At 44.4% G+C, this 13,816-nt stretch overlaps 1 protein-coding gene across 2 annotated transcripts in view; it reads right to left on the bottom strand.

The window, feature by feature from the left end:
• Positions 1–13,816, bottom strand: part of LOC106573702 (cadherin-13-like) — a 706,604-nt gene that overhangs the window by 464,488 nt on the left and 228,300 nt on the right. The gene's annotated exons all lie outside the window — the stretch shown is intronic.

Below are 13,816 nucleotides of genomic sequence, written 5' to 3'. Positions count from 1 at the left end.
AATATGAACTTGATTGAACAAAACATGCATGTATTGTATAACATAATGTCCTAGGGTTGTCATCTGATGAAGATCATCAAAGGTTAGTGCTACATTTAGCTGTGGTTTGGGTTTACGTGACATTATATGCTAGCTTGAAAAATGGGTGTGTGATTATTTCTGGCTGGGTACTCTGCTGACATAATGTAATGTTTTGCTTTCGTTGTAAAGCCTTTTTGAAATCGGACAGTGTGGTTAGATTAACGAGAGTCTTATCTTTAAAATGGTGTAAAATAGTCATATGTTTGAGAAATTGAAGTAATAGCATTTCTAAGGTATTTGAATAACGCGCCACAGGATTCCACTGGCTGTTACGTAGGTTTGACGATTTGGTGCCACCTACCCTAGAGAGGTTAAATAAACACCCTTTAAATTGAGCTAATCCAACTCTGTCCATGTCTGATCTGTGTAAATGTCTTGACCAAACCCCCTTGTCTGCCACACAATATTCACTCCCAGTCAAGAATCAATATACATGACCAAAAGTGTGTGTGTGCTTAATGTGTGTTGATGAAGAGGAAAACGAAATACATATCCCGAAAGGAGAAGCGTCAGCATTGTTCTTACCGGACATCCTGTGGAGCGTCAGAACCCAAATCACAGTCAGCATAAGTGTACTAGCGGGTGAGGGCATTCACAGCCGACTGCTCAAATGGGTGGAAAGTCCAGACCAGGTCTTCACCGTGCGCATCCCCTCAGAATATGCAGATTTGGCACTCGCCTTCTGTAAGAAGAGGGCGACTAAATTACCACCCCATCGATTGGGGGATTGTGCGGTAAATCTCCCGGTAGACGCAGCACTTCCCAGAAGTCACGTGTATCCTCTGTCACAGGAGGAGACGGCGGCTGTGGAAACATATGTCTCCGAATCCATGGGGCAGGGATACATTCGGCCCTCCACTTCACCTGCCTCAAGTTTTTTTTTTGTGAAGAAGGATGCGCCCGTGTATTGACTATCGAGGGATCAATCAGATCACTGTGAGGTATAGCTACCCGCTGCCTCTCATCGCCAGTGTGATCGAGTCAATGCACGGGGCGCACTTCTTCACAAAATTGGATCTCAGGAGTGCTTACAACCTGGTGCGTATCCGGGAGGGGGACGAGTGGAAGACGGCATTTAGTACCACCTCAGGGCACTATGAGTACCTCGTCATGCCGTACGGGTTGATGAATGCTCCATCAGTCTTCCAGGCCTTTGTTGACGAGATTTTCCGGGACCTGCACGGGCAGGGTGTAGTGGTGTATATCGACGACATTCTGATACACTCCACTACACGCGCCGAGCATGTGTCCCTGGTGTGCAGGGTGCTTGGTTGACTGTTGGAGCATGACCTGTACGTCAAGGCTGAGAAATGTCTGTTCTTCCAACAGTCCGTCTCCTTCCTAGGGTACCGCATTTCCACATCAGGGGTGGAGATGGAGAGTGACCGAATTTCAGCCGTGCGTCATTGGCCGACTCCCACCACGGAAAAGGAAGTGCAGCGGTTTCTACGGTTTGCCAACTACTACCGGAGGTTTATCCGGCGTTTTGGTCAGGTAGCAGCTCCCATTACCTCACTGCTGAAGGGGGGACCGGTGCGGCTGCAGTGGTCGGCTGAGGCGGACATAGCTTTTGGTCACCTGAAGGCTCTGTTTACCTCGGCCCCCGTACTGGCTCATCCGGATCCCTCTTTGGCGTTCATAGTGGAGGTGGACGCATCCGAGGCTGGGATAGGAGCCGTGCTCTCTCAGCGCTCGGGCACGCCAACAAAGCACCCCTGTGCTTTCTTTTCGAAGACGCTCAGCCTGGCAGAGCGAAACTATGATGTGGGGGACCGGGAGCTGTTGGCTGTTGTCAAAGCTCTGAAGGCGAGGAGACATTGGCTTGAGGGGGCTAAACACCCTTTTCTCATCTGGACTGACCACCGCAATCTGGAGTACATCCGGGCGGCAAGGAGACTGAACCCTCGCCAGGCAAGGTGGGCTATGTTCTTTACCCGTTTTGTTTTCACTCTATCCTACAGACCAGGTTCCCAGAACGCTAAGGCAGACTCACTGTCCCGGATGTATGACACAGAGGCGCGGTCCATGGATCAAACTCCCATACTTCCGGCCTCTTGCCTTGTGGCACCGGTGGTGTGGGAGCTGGACGAGGACAGCGAGTGGGCGATACGCACAGAGCCCACTCCCCCCCAGTGTCCAGCTGGGCACCTGTATGTTACGTTTGCGGTCCATGACCGTTTGATCTATTGGGCCCATACGTCACCCTCCTCTGGTCATCCTGGCATCGGTCGGACGGTGCGTTGCCTTAGTGGGAAGTACTGGTGGCCCACCTTGGCCAAGGACATGAGGGTTTATGTTTCCTCCTGCTTGGTGTGCGCCCAGTGCAAGGCTCCCAGGCACCTGCCCAGAGAAAAAATACAACCCCTACCCGTTCCACAACGGCCGTGGTCGCACCTGTCGGTGGACTTCCTGACGGATCTTACTTCCTCACAGGGCAACACCGCGATCCTGGTCGTTGTGGATCGGTTTTCTGAATGCTGCCGTCTCCTCCCTTTGCCCGGTCTCCCTACGGCCCTACAGACTGTGGAGGCCCTGTTCACTCATGTCTTCCGGCACTACGGGGTGCCTGAGGACATAGTTTCTGATCGAGGTCACCAGTTCATCTCCAGGGTCTGGAGAACATTCATGGAACATCTGGGGGTCTCGGTCAGCCTCACCTCAGGTTTTCACCCCGAGAGTAACGGGCAGGTGGAGAGAGTAAACCAGGATGTGGGTAGGTTTCTGCAGTCATATCACCAGGACCGGCCGGGGGAGTGGGCGGAGTTCATCCTCTGGGCAGAGATGGCCCAAGACTCACTCCGCCACTCCTCCACTAACCTCTCTCCTTCCCAGTGCATACTGGGGTATCAGCCGGTTCTGGCACCGTGGCATCAGATCCAGATCGAAGCTCCTGCAGTGGACGAATGGTTCAAGTGCTCAGAGGAGACCTGGGACGCCGCCCATGTGCACCTACAATGGGCCGTGAGGCAGCAAAAAGAGGCCGCTGGCCGCCACCGCAGCGAAGCCCCACCACCGCTCTTGACTCGAAACCTGCCCCTCTGCCTGCCCTGCCGGAAGCTGGGTCCACGGTTTGTGGGGCCATTTAAGATCCCGAGGAGACTGAACGAGGTATGCTACAGGTTACAGCTTCCCCCAGATTATCATATTAATCCCTCGTTTCATGTGTCTCTCCTCAGGCCGGTGGTGGCTGGTCCACTCCAGGAAGCTGAGGTGCAGGAGGTTCCTCCGCCCCCTCTGGCGTATGATGTTCGAGCTATCCTTGACTCGAGGCGTCGGGCGAGGGGCCTTCAGTACCTTGTGGATTGGGAGGGGTATGGTCCGGAGGAGAGATGCTGGGTGCCAGTGGAGGACGTCCTGGACCCTTCTTTGCTGCGGGATTTCCACAGTCTCCATCCGGATCGCCCTGCACCTCGTCCTCCGGGTCGTCCCCGAGGTCGGTGTCGGCGCGCTGCTGGAGCCGCGCGTCAAGGGGGGGGGGTACTGTCACGAGTTCAACGTCACCGGCCTTCTAGCCACCGCCGATCCACTTTTCATTTTCCATTTGTTTTGTCTTTGTTTTACACACCTGATTTCAATCCTGCAATTACTGGTTCATTATTTAACCCTCTGTTCCCCTATGGTTTTTTGTGAGTGATTGTTTGTTGTATTTTCAGTCTGTCATGGTGTGCGTGTCTTTGTTACTTTGTATATTTTACATTTTGAGTAAAAGTACTTTGATTACTCATATCTACAGTCCTGCGTCTGACTCTCTACACCAGCTACACCTAGGACCCATCACCGATTGAAACGCTATTAGCGCGCACCCCGCTATCGAGCTAGCCATTTCACATCGGTTACATAATTTTGAGGACACAGTCGTGTGTCTGTGTCAAGACTACAACACTGCTACCGAGATTCTAACAGGCCCTGCTCTCATTACAACACTAATCCACAGAGAGGAATAACAGGGTCAGGGCAGGAGAGGAAAATGTCAGAGTGTTGGCTGACTGGCTGAAAAGCAGCCGCCTCGCTCTCTATATTTTATATATTCTCTCTTTCTCTCTCTCTCGTGACAGCCCTGTGCCCACTCGGTACAGGTCCTCCTGATCCCCTGCTGCCCTGGCATGTGGTGCCTATGCCTACGATGCTTCAAGAAACAACAGCCGGCACCAAGGCGACAGTCCTGCTAAAAACCGAAAGAAACGGTGACAAGCCATTGTCCAAGGAATAACATGACAATATAAAAAACATCTCTGGGGTTGAGATTAAATTTGCATTAGAAACTGAAGTCTCTCCTTTGTCCTTCCTCTTTTATGGCACATCACACAGATACATTGGCAGTCTTTTACACAATGTTGTGCTGTGCTGCAAGCTGGCAGTGCTCGCCCCTGTCAGAATGACAGAGCGGGACAAGGTAAGGAGGTTGGGGGATGGAGGCATTTGTTTACAACGCTGTATGTTGACACTGAGACTAAGAGGGCACACTGACTGCTATACAGGCAACTCAATCCAAGTCACTTTCCTTTCCTTTTCCAGACAACCTTCAGAGGTTGGATGAAACATGAAAGCCATCAAAAACCCAACCCGACCAGAACAAGGTACATAAAGTACATACTGTTACTGTAATGGACAGTGTTTTCCAGGCACCGATTGATTCTCAAATGTCAAGAGAACATCCCTGAAGCAGTTAACCAGACCGACACATAATTGCTCCAGATTAAATTGACTATTATGGGTTTAAAGAGCAAGTTCAGAGGTGGGTTGTCCTCTGTGATTGGTTTCAAAGATAACCCCTGGCCTTTGGGTGGCCCTGTAAAACCTCACTTAAGTTAGTTGTTTTTGTACGACCGCATCAATCCCATGATGCACTACTCTTGGCTGCTTGATTGCTATGATACAGTAAGATACCTTTATTTTTAGCATCTCAATGGAAAACAGCCGAGAGTGATGACAGGTATTACACTGAAGATGGAACATACTGTCACTCTCCCTTTTCTGGGCTGAGAGATGGTGAGAGCAGTGGAGGGATTTTATACCCATCAATGATCTGCATACGGGCTATGACCTTGGGGATATTGTTGAACACACTCAGTTTGATACACATACACATGTAGGATCTTAATGTGATCAATCTTTTGTTGATGAGAATTTTCCTGCACACCAGGAAATGCAAACTTGTAGTGTATTCAAGGTTTAAAAAGGCTTATAAAATGTATAATTTCCACTTTAAAATGCCAGACTTAATTTGCCCTAACGTAAAATGTATCAACCCCTACAAAAAAATATCCATGATTTGTAATCCACATAATAATTGGTATTTCCTGTTGCTGCAGGATTATTTTACTGCTGTAGCAAACTTGCTCAAATTAAGATCCTACATCTGTACCAAGATACACTATTAAGGACAGAGAAACGTGAAGCTCGCACTGAATGCTGGGAGTCTAAACATAACGTGTCCCTCCCTCTCCTTCCTCACTGTGCAGGTGATGAATAAGCTGTGCTCAGCTGTGCTCAGCTCTGTGACACTGGCTCTGTGACACCTCCCGAGAAGTTAGTCATGAATCTTTAATGTTTATAAATTACTGCCACACCATCACCCCTGACTTTGCTCTCTCTCTCTCAGTGTCTGAATTCTCACTACGGAATCTTAGTGAGGACCAAGATGTGTCAAAATTTAGGGCAGTGGAAAGACCAGGATCGATGTGTGTGTAAGTGTATGTACAGTGCATTCGGAAAGTATCCAGACCCCTTGACTTTTCCACATTTTGTTACGTTACAGCCTTATTTAAAATGTACTAAATAGTTTTTGTTCCTCATCAATCTACACACAGCCCATAATGACAAAGCAAAACAGGTTTTAACAAATTTTAGCAAATTTATAAAAAATAAATAACAAAAATATCACATTTACATACAATTGAAGTCGGAAGTTTACATACACCTTAGCCAAATACATTTAAACTCAGTTTAAATGTAAACTCATTACATTTAAACTCATTTAAACTCACAATTCCTGACGTTTAATCCTAGTAAAAATTCCCTGCCTTAGGTCAGTTAGGATCACAAATTTATTTTAAGAATATGAAATGTCAGAATAATAGCAGAGAGAATGATTTATTTCAATTTTTATTTCTTTCATCACATTCCCAGTGGGTCAGAAGTTTACATACACTCAATTAGTATTTGGTAGCATTGCCTTTAAATTCTTTAACTTGGGTCAAACGTTTCGGGTAGCCTTCCACAAGCTTCCCACAATAAGTTGGGTGAATTTTGGCCCATTCCTCCTGACAGAGCTGGTGTAACTGAGTCAGGTTTGTAGGCCTCTTTGCTCGCACACGCTTTTTCCATTTTGCCCACACATTTTCTATGGGATTGAGGTCAGGGCTTTGTGATGCCCACTCCAATACCTTGACTTTGTTGTCCTTAAGCCATTTTGCCACAACTTTGGAAGTATGCTTGGGGTCATTGTCCATTTAGAAAGACCCATTTGCGACAAAGCTTTAACTTCCTGAATGATATCTTGAGATATTGCTTCAATATATCCACATAATTTCCCCTCCTCATGATGCCATCTATTTAGGGAAGTGCACCAGTCCCTCCTGCAGAAAAGCACCCCCACAACATGACGCTGCCACCCCATGCTTCACGGTTGGGATGGTGTTCTTTGGCTTGCAAGCCTCCCCCTTTTTCCTCCAAACATAATGATGGTCATTATGGCCAAACAGTTCTATTTTTGTTTCATCAGACCAGAGGACATAAAACGGTGATAGAACACATGTAAAGACTTCAACATAGGAATGACCAATATCAATATTCAGACTATGGTGTTACTGCATCCTTGTATATATATAGATCCTTGTATATATATATATATATGGATAAAACACAGTATCTGTTAACCTGTTGGGTCTAGGGGGCAGCATTTGCACGTCTGGATAAAAAAAATGTACCCGATTTAATCTGGTTACTAATCCTACCCAGTAACTAGAATATGCATATACTTATTATATATGGATAGAAAACACTCTAAAGTTTCCAAAACTGTTTGAATGGTGTCTGTGAGTATAACAGAACTCATTTGGCAGGCAAAACCCTGAGACATTTTCTGACAGGAAGTGGATACCTGATGTGTTGTATTGACTTTAAACCTATCCCATTGAAAAACACAGGGGTTTAGGAATATTTTGGCACTTCCTATTGCTTCCACTAGATGTCACCAGCCTTTACAAAGTGTTTTGAGTCTTCTGGAGGGAGATCTGACCGAACAAGAGCCATGGAACGGTGATGTCCCATTAGACACCTGGCGCGCTACTTCATGTTGGGTACCCTCGTTCCAATACGTTATAAAAGACTATGCATTCGTCCACCTTGAATATTATTCATGTTCTGGTTAAAAAGGCCCTAATGATTTATGCTATACAACGTTTGACATGTTTGAACGAACGGAAATATATTTTTTCCCCTCGTTCATGACGAGAAGTCCGGCTGGCTTACATCATGTGCTAACGAGACGGAGATTTTTGGACATAAATGATGAGCTTTTTTGAACAAAACTACATTCGTTATGGACCTGTGATACCTGGAAGTGACATCTGATGAAGAGAATCAAAGGTAATGGATTATTTACATAGTATTTTCGATTTTAGATCTCCCCAACATGACGTCTAGTCTGTATCGCAACGCGTATTTTTCTGGGCGCAGTGCTCAGATTATTGCAAAGTGTGATTTCCCAGTAAGGTTATTTTTAAATCTGGCAAGTTGATTGCGTTCAAGAGATGTAAATCTATAATTCTTTAAATGACAATATAATATTTTACCAATGTTTTCTAATTTTAATTATTTAATTTCTGACGCTGACTTGACTGCCGGTTATTGGAGGGAAACGATTTCCTCAACATCAATGCCATAGTAAAACGCTGTTTTTGGATATAAATATGAACTTGATAGAACTAAAAATGCATGCATTGTCTAACATAATGTCCTAGGAGTGTCATCTGATGGAGATTGTAAAAGGTTAGTGCATCATTTTAGCTGGTTTTATGGTTTTGGTGACCCTGTCTTTGACTTGACAAAACATTACACACAACTCTTGTAAATGTACTGTCCTAACATACTCTAAATTTATGCTTTCGCCGTAAAACCTTTTTGAAATCGTAAAACGTGGTTAGATTAAGGAGATGTTTATCTTTCAAATGGTGTAACATAGTTGTATTTTTGAAAAATTTGAATTTTGACATTTATTTGGATTCAAATTTGCCGCTCTTGAAATGCACCTGCTGTTGATGGAGTGCACCACGGGTGGCACGCTAGCGTCCCACCTAGCCCCAAGAGGTTAACACCCCGGCCATCCTACAATCTAAGCTAGATGCCCTCAATCTCATAGAAATTATCAAGGAACCTACCAGGTACAACCCCAAATCCGTAAACATGGGCACCCTCATAGATATCATCCTGACCAACTTGCCCTCTAATTACACCTCTGCTGTTTTCAACCAGGATCTCAGCGACATTGCCTGCGTCCGTTATGGGTCCGCTGTCAAACGACCACTCCTCATCACTGTCAAACGCTTCCTAAAACTCTTCTGCGAGCAGGCCTTTCTAATCGACCTGGCCCAGGTATCCTGGAAGGGCATTGACCTCATCCCGTCAGTAGAGGATACCTGGTTGTTCTTCAAAAGTGCCTTCCTCACCAACGTAAATGAGCATGCCCCTTTACAATTTTTTTTTACTAAGAACAGATATAGCCCTTAGTTCACTCCAGACTTGACTGCCCTTGACGAGCACAAAAACATCCTATGGCACACTGCACTAGCTTCGAATAGTCCCCGCGATATGCAACTTTTCAGGGAAGTCAGGAACCAACATACACAGTCAGTTATAAAAGCAAAGTCTAGATTTTTCAAACAGAAATTTGCATCCTGCAGCACTAATTCCAAAAAGTTTTGTGACACTGTAAAGTCCATGGAGAATAAGAGCACCTCCTCTCAGCTGCCCACTGCACTGAGGCTAGGAAACACTGTCCCCACCGATAAATCCACGATAATCTTGAATTTCAATAATAATTTCTCTGCGGCTTGCCATGCTTTCCACCTGGCTACCCCAACCCCGGCCAACAACTCTGCACCCCCCGCAGCAGCTAGCCCCCCCCCCCGCTCCGCTTCTCCTTCATCCAGATAGCTGATGTCCTGAAAGGGCTGCAGAATCTGGATCCATACAAATCAGCTGGGCTGGGAAATCTGGACCCTGTCTTCCTAAAATTATCCGCCGCCATTTTCGCAACCCCTATTACCAGTCTGTTCAACCTCTCTTTCGTATCATCTGAGATTCCAAAAGTTTAGAAAGTGGCTGCAGTCATCCACCTCTTCAAAGGGGGAGACACTCTAAACCCAAACTGTTACAGACCTATATCCATCCTGCCCTTCCTTTCTAAAGTCTTCAAAAACCAAGTGAACAAATAGATCACTGACAATCTCGAATTCCACCGTACCTTCTCCGCTATGCAATCCAGTATCCGAGCTGGTCACGGGTGCTCCTCAGCCTAAAGGATATCATAACCACCAAAACAGTACTGTGCAGCCGTCTTCATCGACCTGGCCAAGGCTTTCGATTCTGTCAATCACCGTATTCTTATCGGCAGAATCAACTGCCTTGGTTTCTCTAATGACTGCCTCGCCTGGTTCACTAACTACTTCTCAGATAGAGTTCAGGGTGTCAAATCGGAGGGCCTGTTGTCCGGACCTTTGGCAGTCTCTATGGGGGTGCCACAGGGTTCAATTCTCGGGCCGTCTCTTTTCTCTGTAAATATCAATGATGTCGCTCTTGCGCGGGTGATTCTTTGATCCACCTCTACGCAGACAACACCATTCTGTATACATCTGGTTCTTCTTTGGACACTGTGTTAACAAACCTCCAAACGAGCTTCAATGCCATACAACACTCCTTCCGTGGCCTCCAACTGCTCTTAAACGCTAGTAAAACTAAATGCATGCTCTTCAACTGATCGCTGCCCGCACCCGCCTGCCTGCCTAGCATCACTACTTTGGACAGTTCTGACTTAGAATATGTGAACAACTACAAATACCTAGGTGTCTGGTTAGACTGTAAACTCTCCTTCCAGACTCATATTAAGCATCTCCAATACAAAATTATATCTAGAATCAGCTTCCTATTTCGCAAAACAAATCATGCTGCCAAACATACCCTCGTAAAACTGACTATCCTGCCGATCCGTGACTTTGGCAATGTCATTTACAAAATAGCCTCCAACACTCTAGTCAGCAAATTGGACGCAGTCTATCACAGTGCTATCCATTTTGTCACCAAAGCCCCATATTCTACCCACCATTGCGACCTGTATGCTCTCGTTGGCTGGTCCTCGCTACATATTCGTCGCCAAATCCACTGGCTCCAGGTTATCTATAAGTCTTTGCCTGGTAAAGCGTCGCATTATCTCAGCTCACTGGTCACCATAGCAACACCCGTAGCACGCGCTCCATCAGGTATATTTCACTGGTCATCCCCAAAGCCAACACCTCCTTTGGCCGCCTTTCCTTCCAGTTCTCTGCTTCCTATGACTGGAACAAATTACAAAAATCATTGAAGCTGGAGACTTATCTCCCTCACTAACTTCAAGCATCGGCTGTCAGAGCAGCTTACCGATCTGTAAATAGCCCATCCAACCAACTACCTACCTCATCCCCATATTTGTTTTCCTGCTCTTTTTGCACACCAGTATTTCTACTTGCACATCCTCATCTGCACATCTATCACTCCAGTGTTAATTGCTAAATTGTAATTACTTCGCCACTATGGCCTATTTATTGCCTTACTTCCTTACTTCGTTTACACAAACTGTAGATAGTTTTTCTATTGTGTTATTGTCTGTACGTTTATTTATCCAATGTGTAACTCCGTGTTGTTGTTTTTGTCGCACTGCTTTGCTTTATCTTGGCCAGGTCGCAGTTAAAAATGTGAACTTGTTCTCAAGTGGGTACCTGGTTAAATAAAGGTGAAATAAAATAAAAATAAAATAAATGATTCTCTGAATTCAGAGCTTCCTTGTAATAGCATTCATTTATCAGCAGCCTCCCTCCCACTGTAGCCCACATTAACGTCTGTTCCCCCCACTGAGGAATTAAAAACATTCTCCACTCAGACAACACTTATCAATTATCAAATGCCAATAAATCTGAACTATACCATTGATATATCAATATACACACCCAGGGACATTTCCACTGGGCATTAGTGAAGAATTGGAGGGGTTGGAGTAATGACAGCTTGGCACCAGAGACATGGAAACAGTGTTTTAAGGGAAAATAAGTTTTGTACTGTTATTTGCTGTGGTTGAGATTGATTGTGTTTACAGGATGGCACATTAAAATGTGGAACCCAACTCTATTTTTCAATTTAATTATGTTTCCTCTCATTCTAAAATAGCTATGTTCCTAACATCAAATCAATTGCTATGACGTCAGCCTCGTCCGATTGGTGTAGTGGAGTTTGTTCGCCCAAAACAAACTCCAAACACAACCCCTACTAAACTATTTTTCCAGACTTTGGGGCTTTTGGCGGGGACAGTCAGCCCTGTTTGGTGGATCAATTGGGGAATAATTATGATGACTGAATCTTGAAGTCTGCATCATGGAGAAATCCAATGTATGATATGCGGGGATGAGATTGATGGTTCTGTTACTTTGTTCTGTGGATATCTGCTCCTCAAAGCAGAGAGCCCCTTGTTGATTAATTGATTGTGAAATAATGAGAACTCTTAACCACATGACATTAAAGGACTCATCCACCCAGCTAACAACAAACGTTCCCACAAATTTAGAGAACATTCCGTTAAGAGTCTCATTAGGTCATTACCTAACGTTTTCATAGGAATGTTCCAGTGATGTTCAAGGACTGTTTCCAAGAGACCATTCCCTTAATGTCAAATAGAACTTACCCAGAACGTGGTTACCATGTTCTCCGAAAATGTCATTAACACCTCATGAAACATACACAGAACATGGCTTCCATGTTCTCAGAACATACTGTATGATATGAAAATTCTAGACACGTTTAATGGGAACGTAGCAAGAACATGCATGTGTATCAGTTGTCAGGACGTAACCTGATGTTCAAGCCATTCATGGCCCTGATTGGTGAACTACTGATCCATTCACAGCTCTTTGACTGTTGGCAAGGTTAAGGACAAACACAGTACTTTTAACATACTGTTTTAAACAACTGGACAGTGTTTTCAACCTACATATTTGACACACTTTGCAATACATGATTTCATTGTGCATGCTCATTTACAGTGCCTTCAGAAAGTATTCATACCCCTTGACTTTCAACATTTTGTTGTGTTACAGCCTGAAATCAAAATGTATTATTAAAAAAAATGCATCACCCATCTACACACAATACTTATTATGTGATTTGTTTATACTCCTGAACCTATTTAGGCTATCCATAACAAAAGGGATTGAATACTTATTGACTCATTTAAAACAAAATGTATAAATTGTAGAACATTTTGACATTATGGGGTATTGTGTGTGGATCAGCGACACACACAACATCTCAATTTAAATTCAAGCTGTAAAACAACAAATGTGGAAAAAGTAAAGAGGTATGAATCGTTTCTGAAGGCACTGTATACAGTATAAAGGGATCCCAGCTTGCAAAATAGATCTACATCTCAATGGGACTCCATGCTAAAATAAAGGTGAAATAAATGTTTTAATAAAATAGTTTTTCTTGAGTGTACTTTTAACAGAGCTGAGATTTACTTCAAAGTGCATTCACCCTACTGCTTAAACCTATCCAGTTGTTTCAGATCAATCTGATTATTGTGCCAGTATAGTTAGGCCCTGTCGAGAAGAAAACCCTGACCCCTTCTCCTTAGATCTGAACATCCATGAAACGTGTCTAGAAAATTAGTATCTAATATTCTGAGAACATGGCAACGATGTTCTGTGTATGTTTAGTGTAACGTCGATGGAATATTCTCCTAACCTTCAGAAAACTGGACACATGAATGTTCTTGCAACATCCCATGAAACATGTCTAGAACATGCTAAGTAGGTTCTCGGGAGGTTTTTGCTAACATACATAGAATATTGCCCTAAAAAACAGAAAACTGGATACTCAAACATCAAGGGAACATTACATGTAACATCACAAACATGTTTTCTCTCCCTAGAAATGTTAGCTGGGCAGTCACATCTGCCTGTTTTTCCCCCTTTTCTCCGCCTGTCTTTCTGCCCCTTTTGTGTTCAATCCTTTTCTCTTTCTCTTTCTCTTCTTCAAATATAACCTTATTATGTCTAATATTCGCCTCTGTCTCTCTATTCTTACTTTCCCTCTTTGCCTAAGTCATGAGGTTCATGTGTTCTATGCAATTATGACTAATATCACCCATTGGGTAGAGCAGCAGAGAGAGATATCAAAGAGCCAGAACAAAGGGAGGGGACAATGGATGATCTGGGATCGGAGCTGGTCTGACACTGCTGCAACAGAAGAATTCTGAAGAAAAGTTCAAAAGGTCAAATTGGGCCATTGTCATCCAATTGGCCATTGCCATCCAACCATCCAACCCAAAACAATTATATAACACTTGTTCTTGTCAATATGTGTAATGTCTCGTTAATTTATGGCAAGGAAATTATATATAGCGGAGCTTCTTTTAACTTGCATCGGTAGACTAAAAACAATTTAAAAAAACAGAGCGCCTTCACATTCGCCCACAAGGACAATATGGTGA

The sequence above is a fragment of the Salmo salar genome, chromosome ssa16, assembly GCF_905237065.1.
Source record: "Salmo salar chromosome ssa16, Ssal_v3.1, whole genome shotgun sequence".
Classification (NCBI taxonomy): Eukaryota; Metazoa; Chordata; class Actinopteri; order Salmoniformes; family Salmonidae; genus Salmo; species Salmo salar.
The sequence above is the reverse complement of the archived record's forward strand: the minus strand, read 5'-3'. Positions and strand labels throughout refer to the sequence as shown.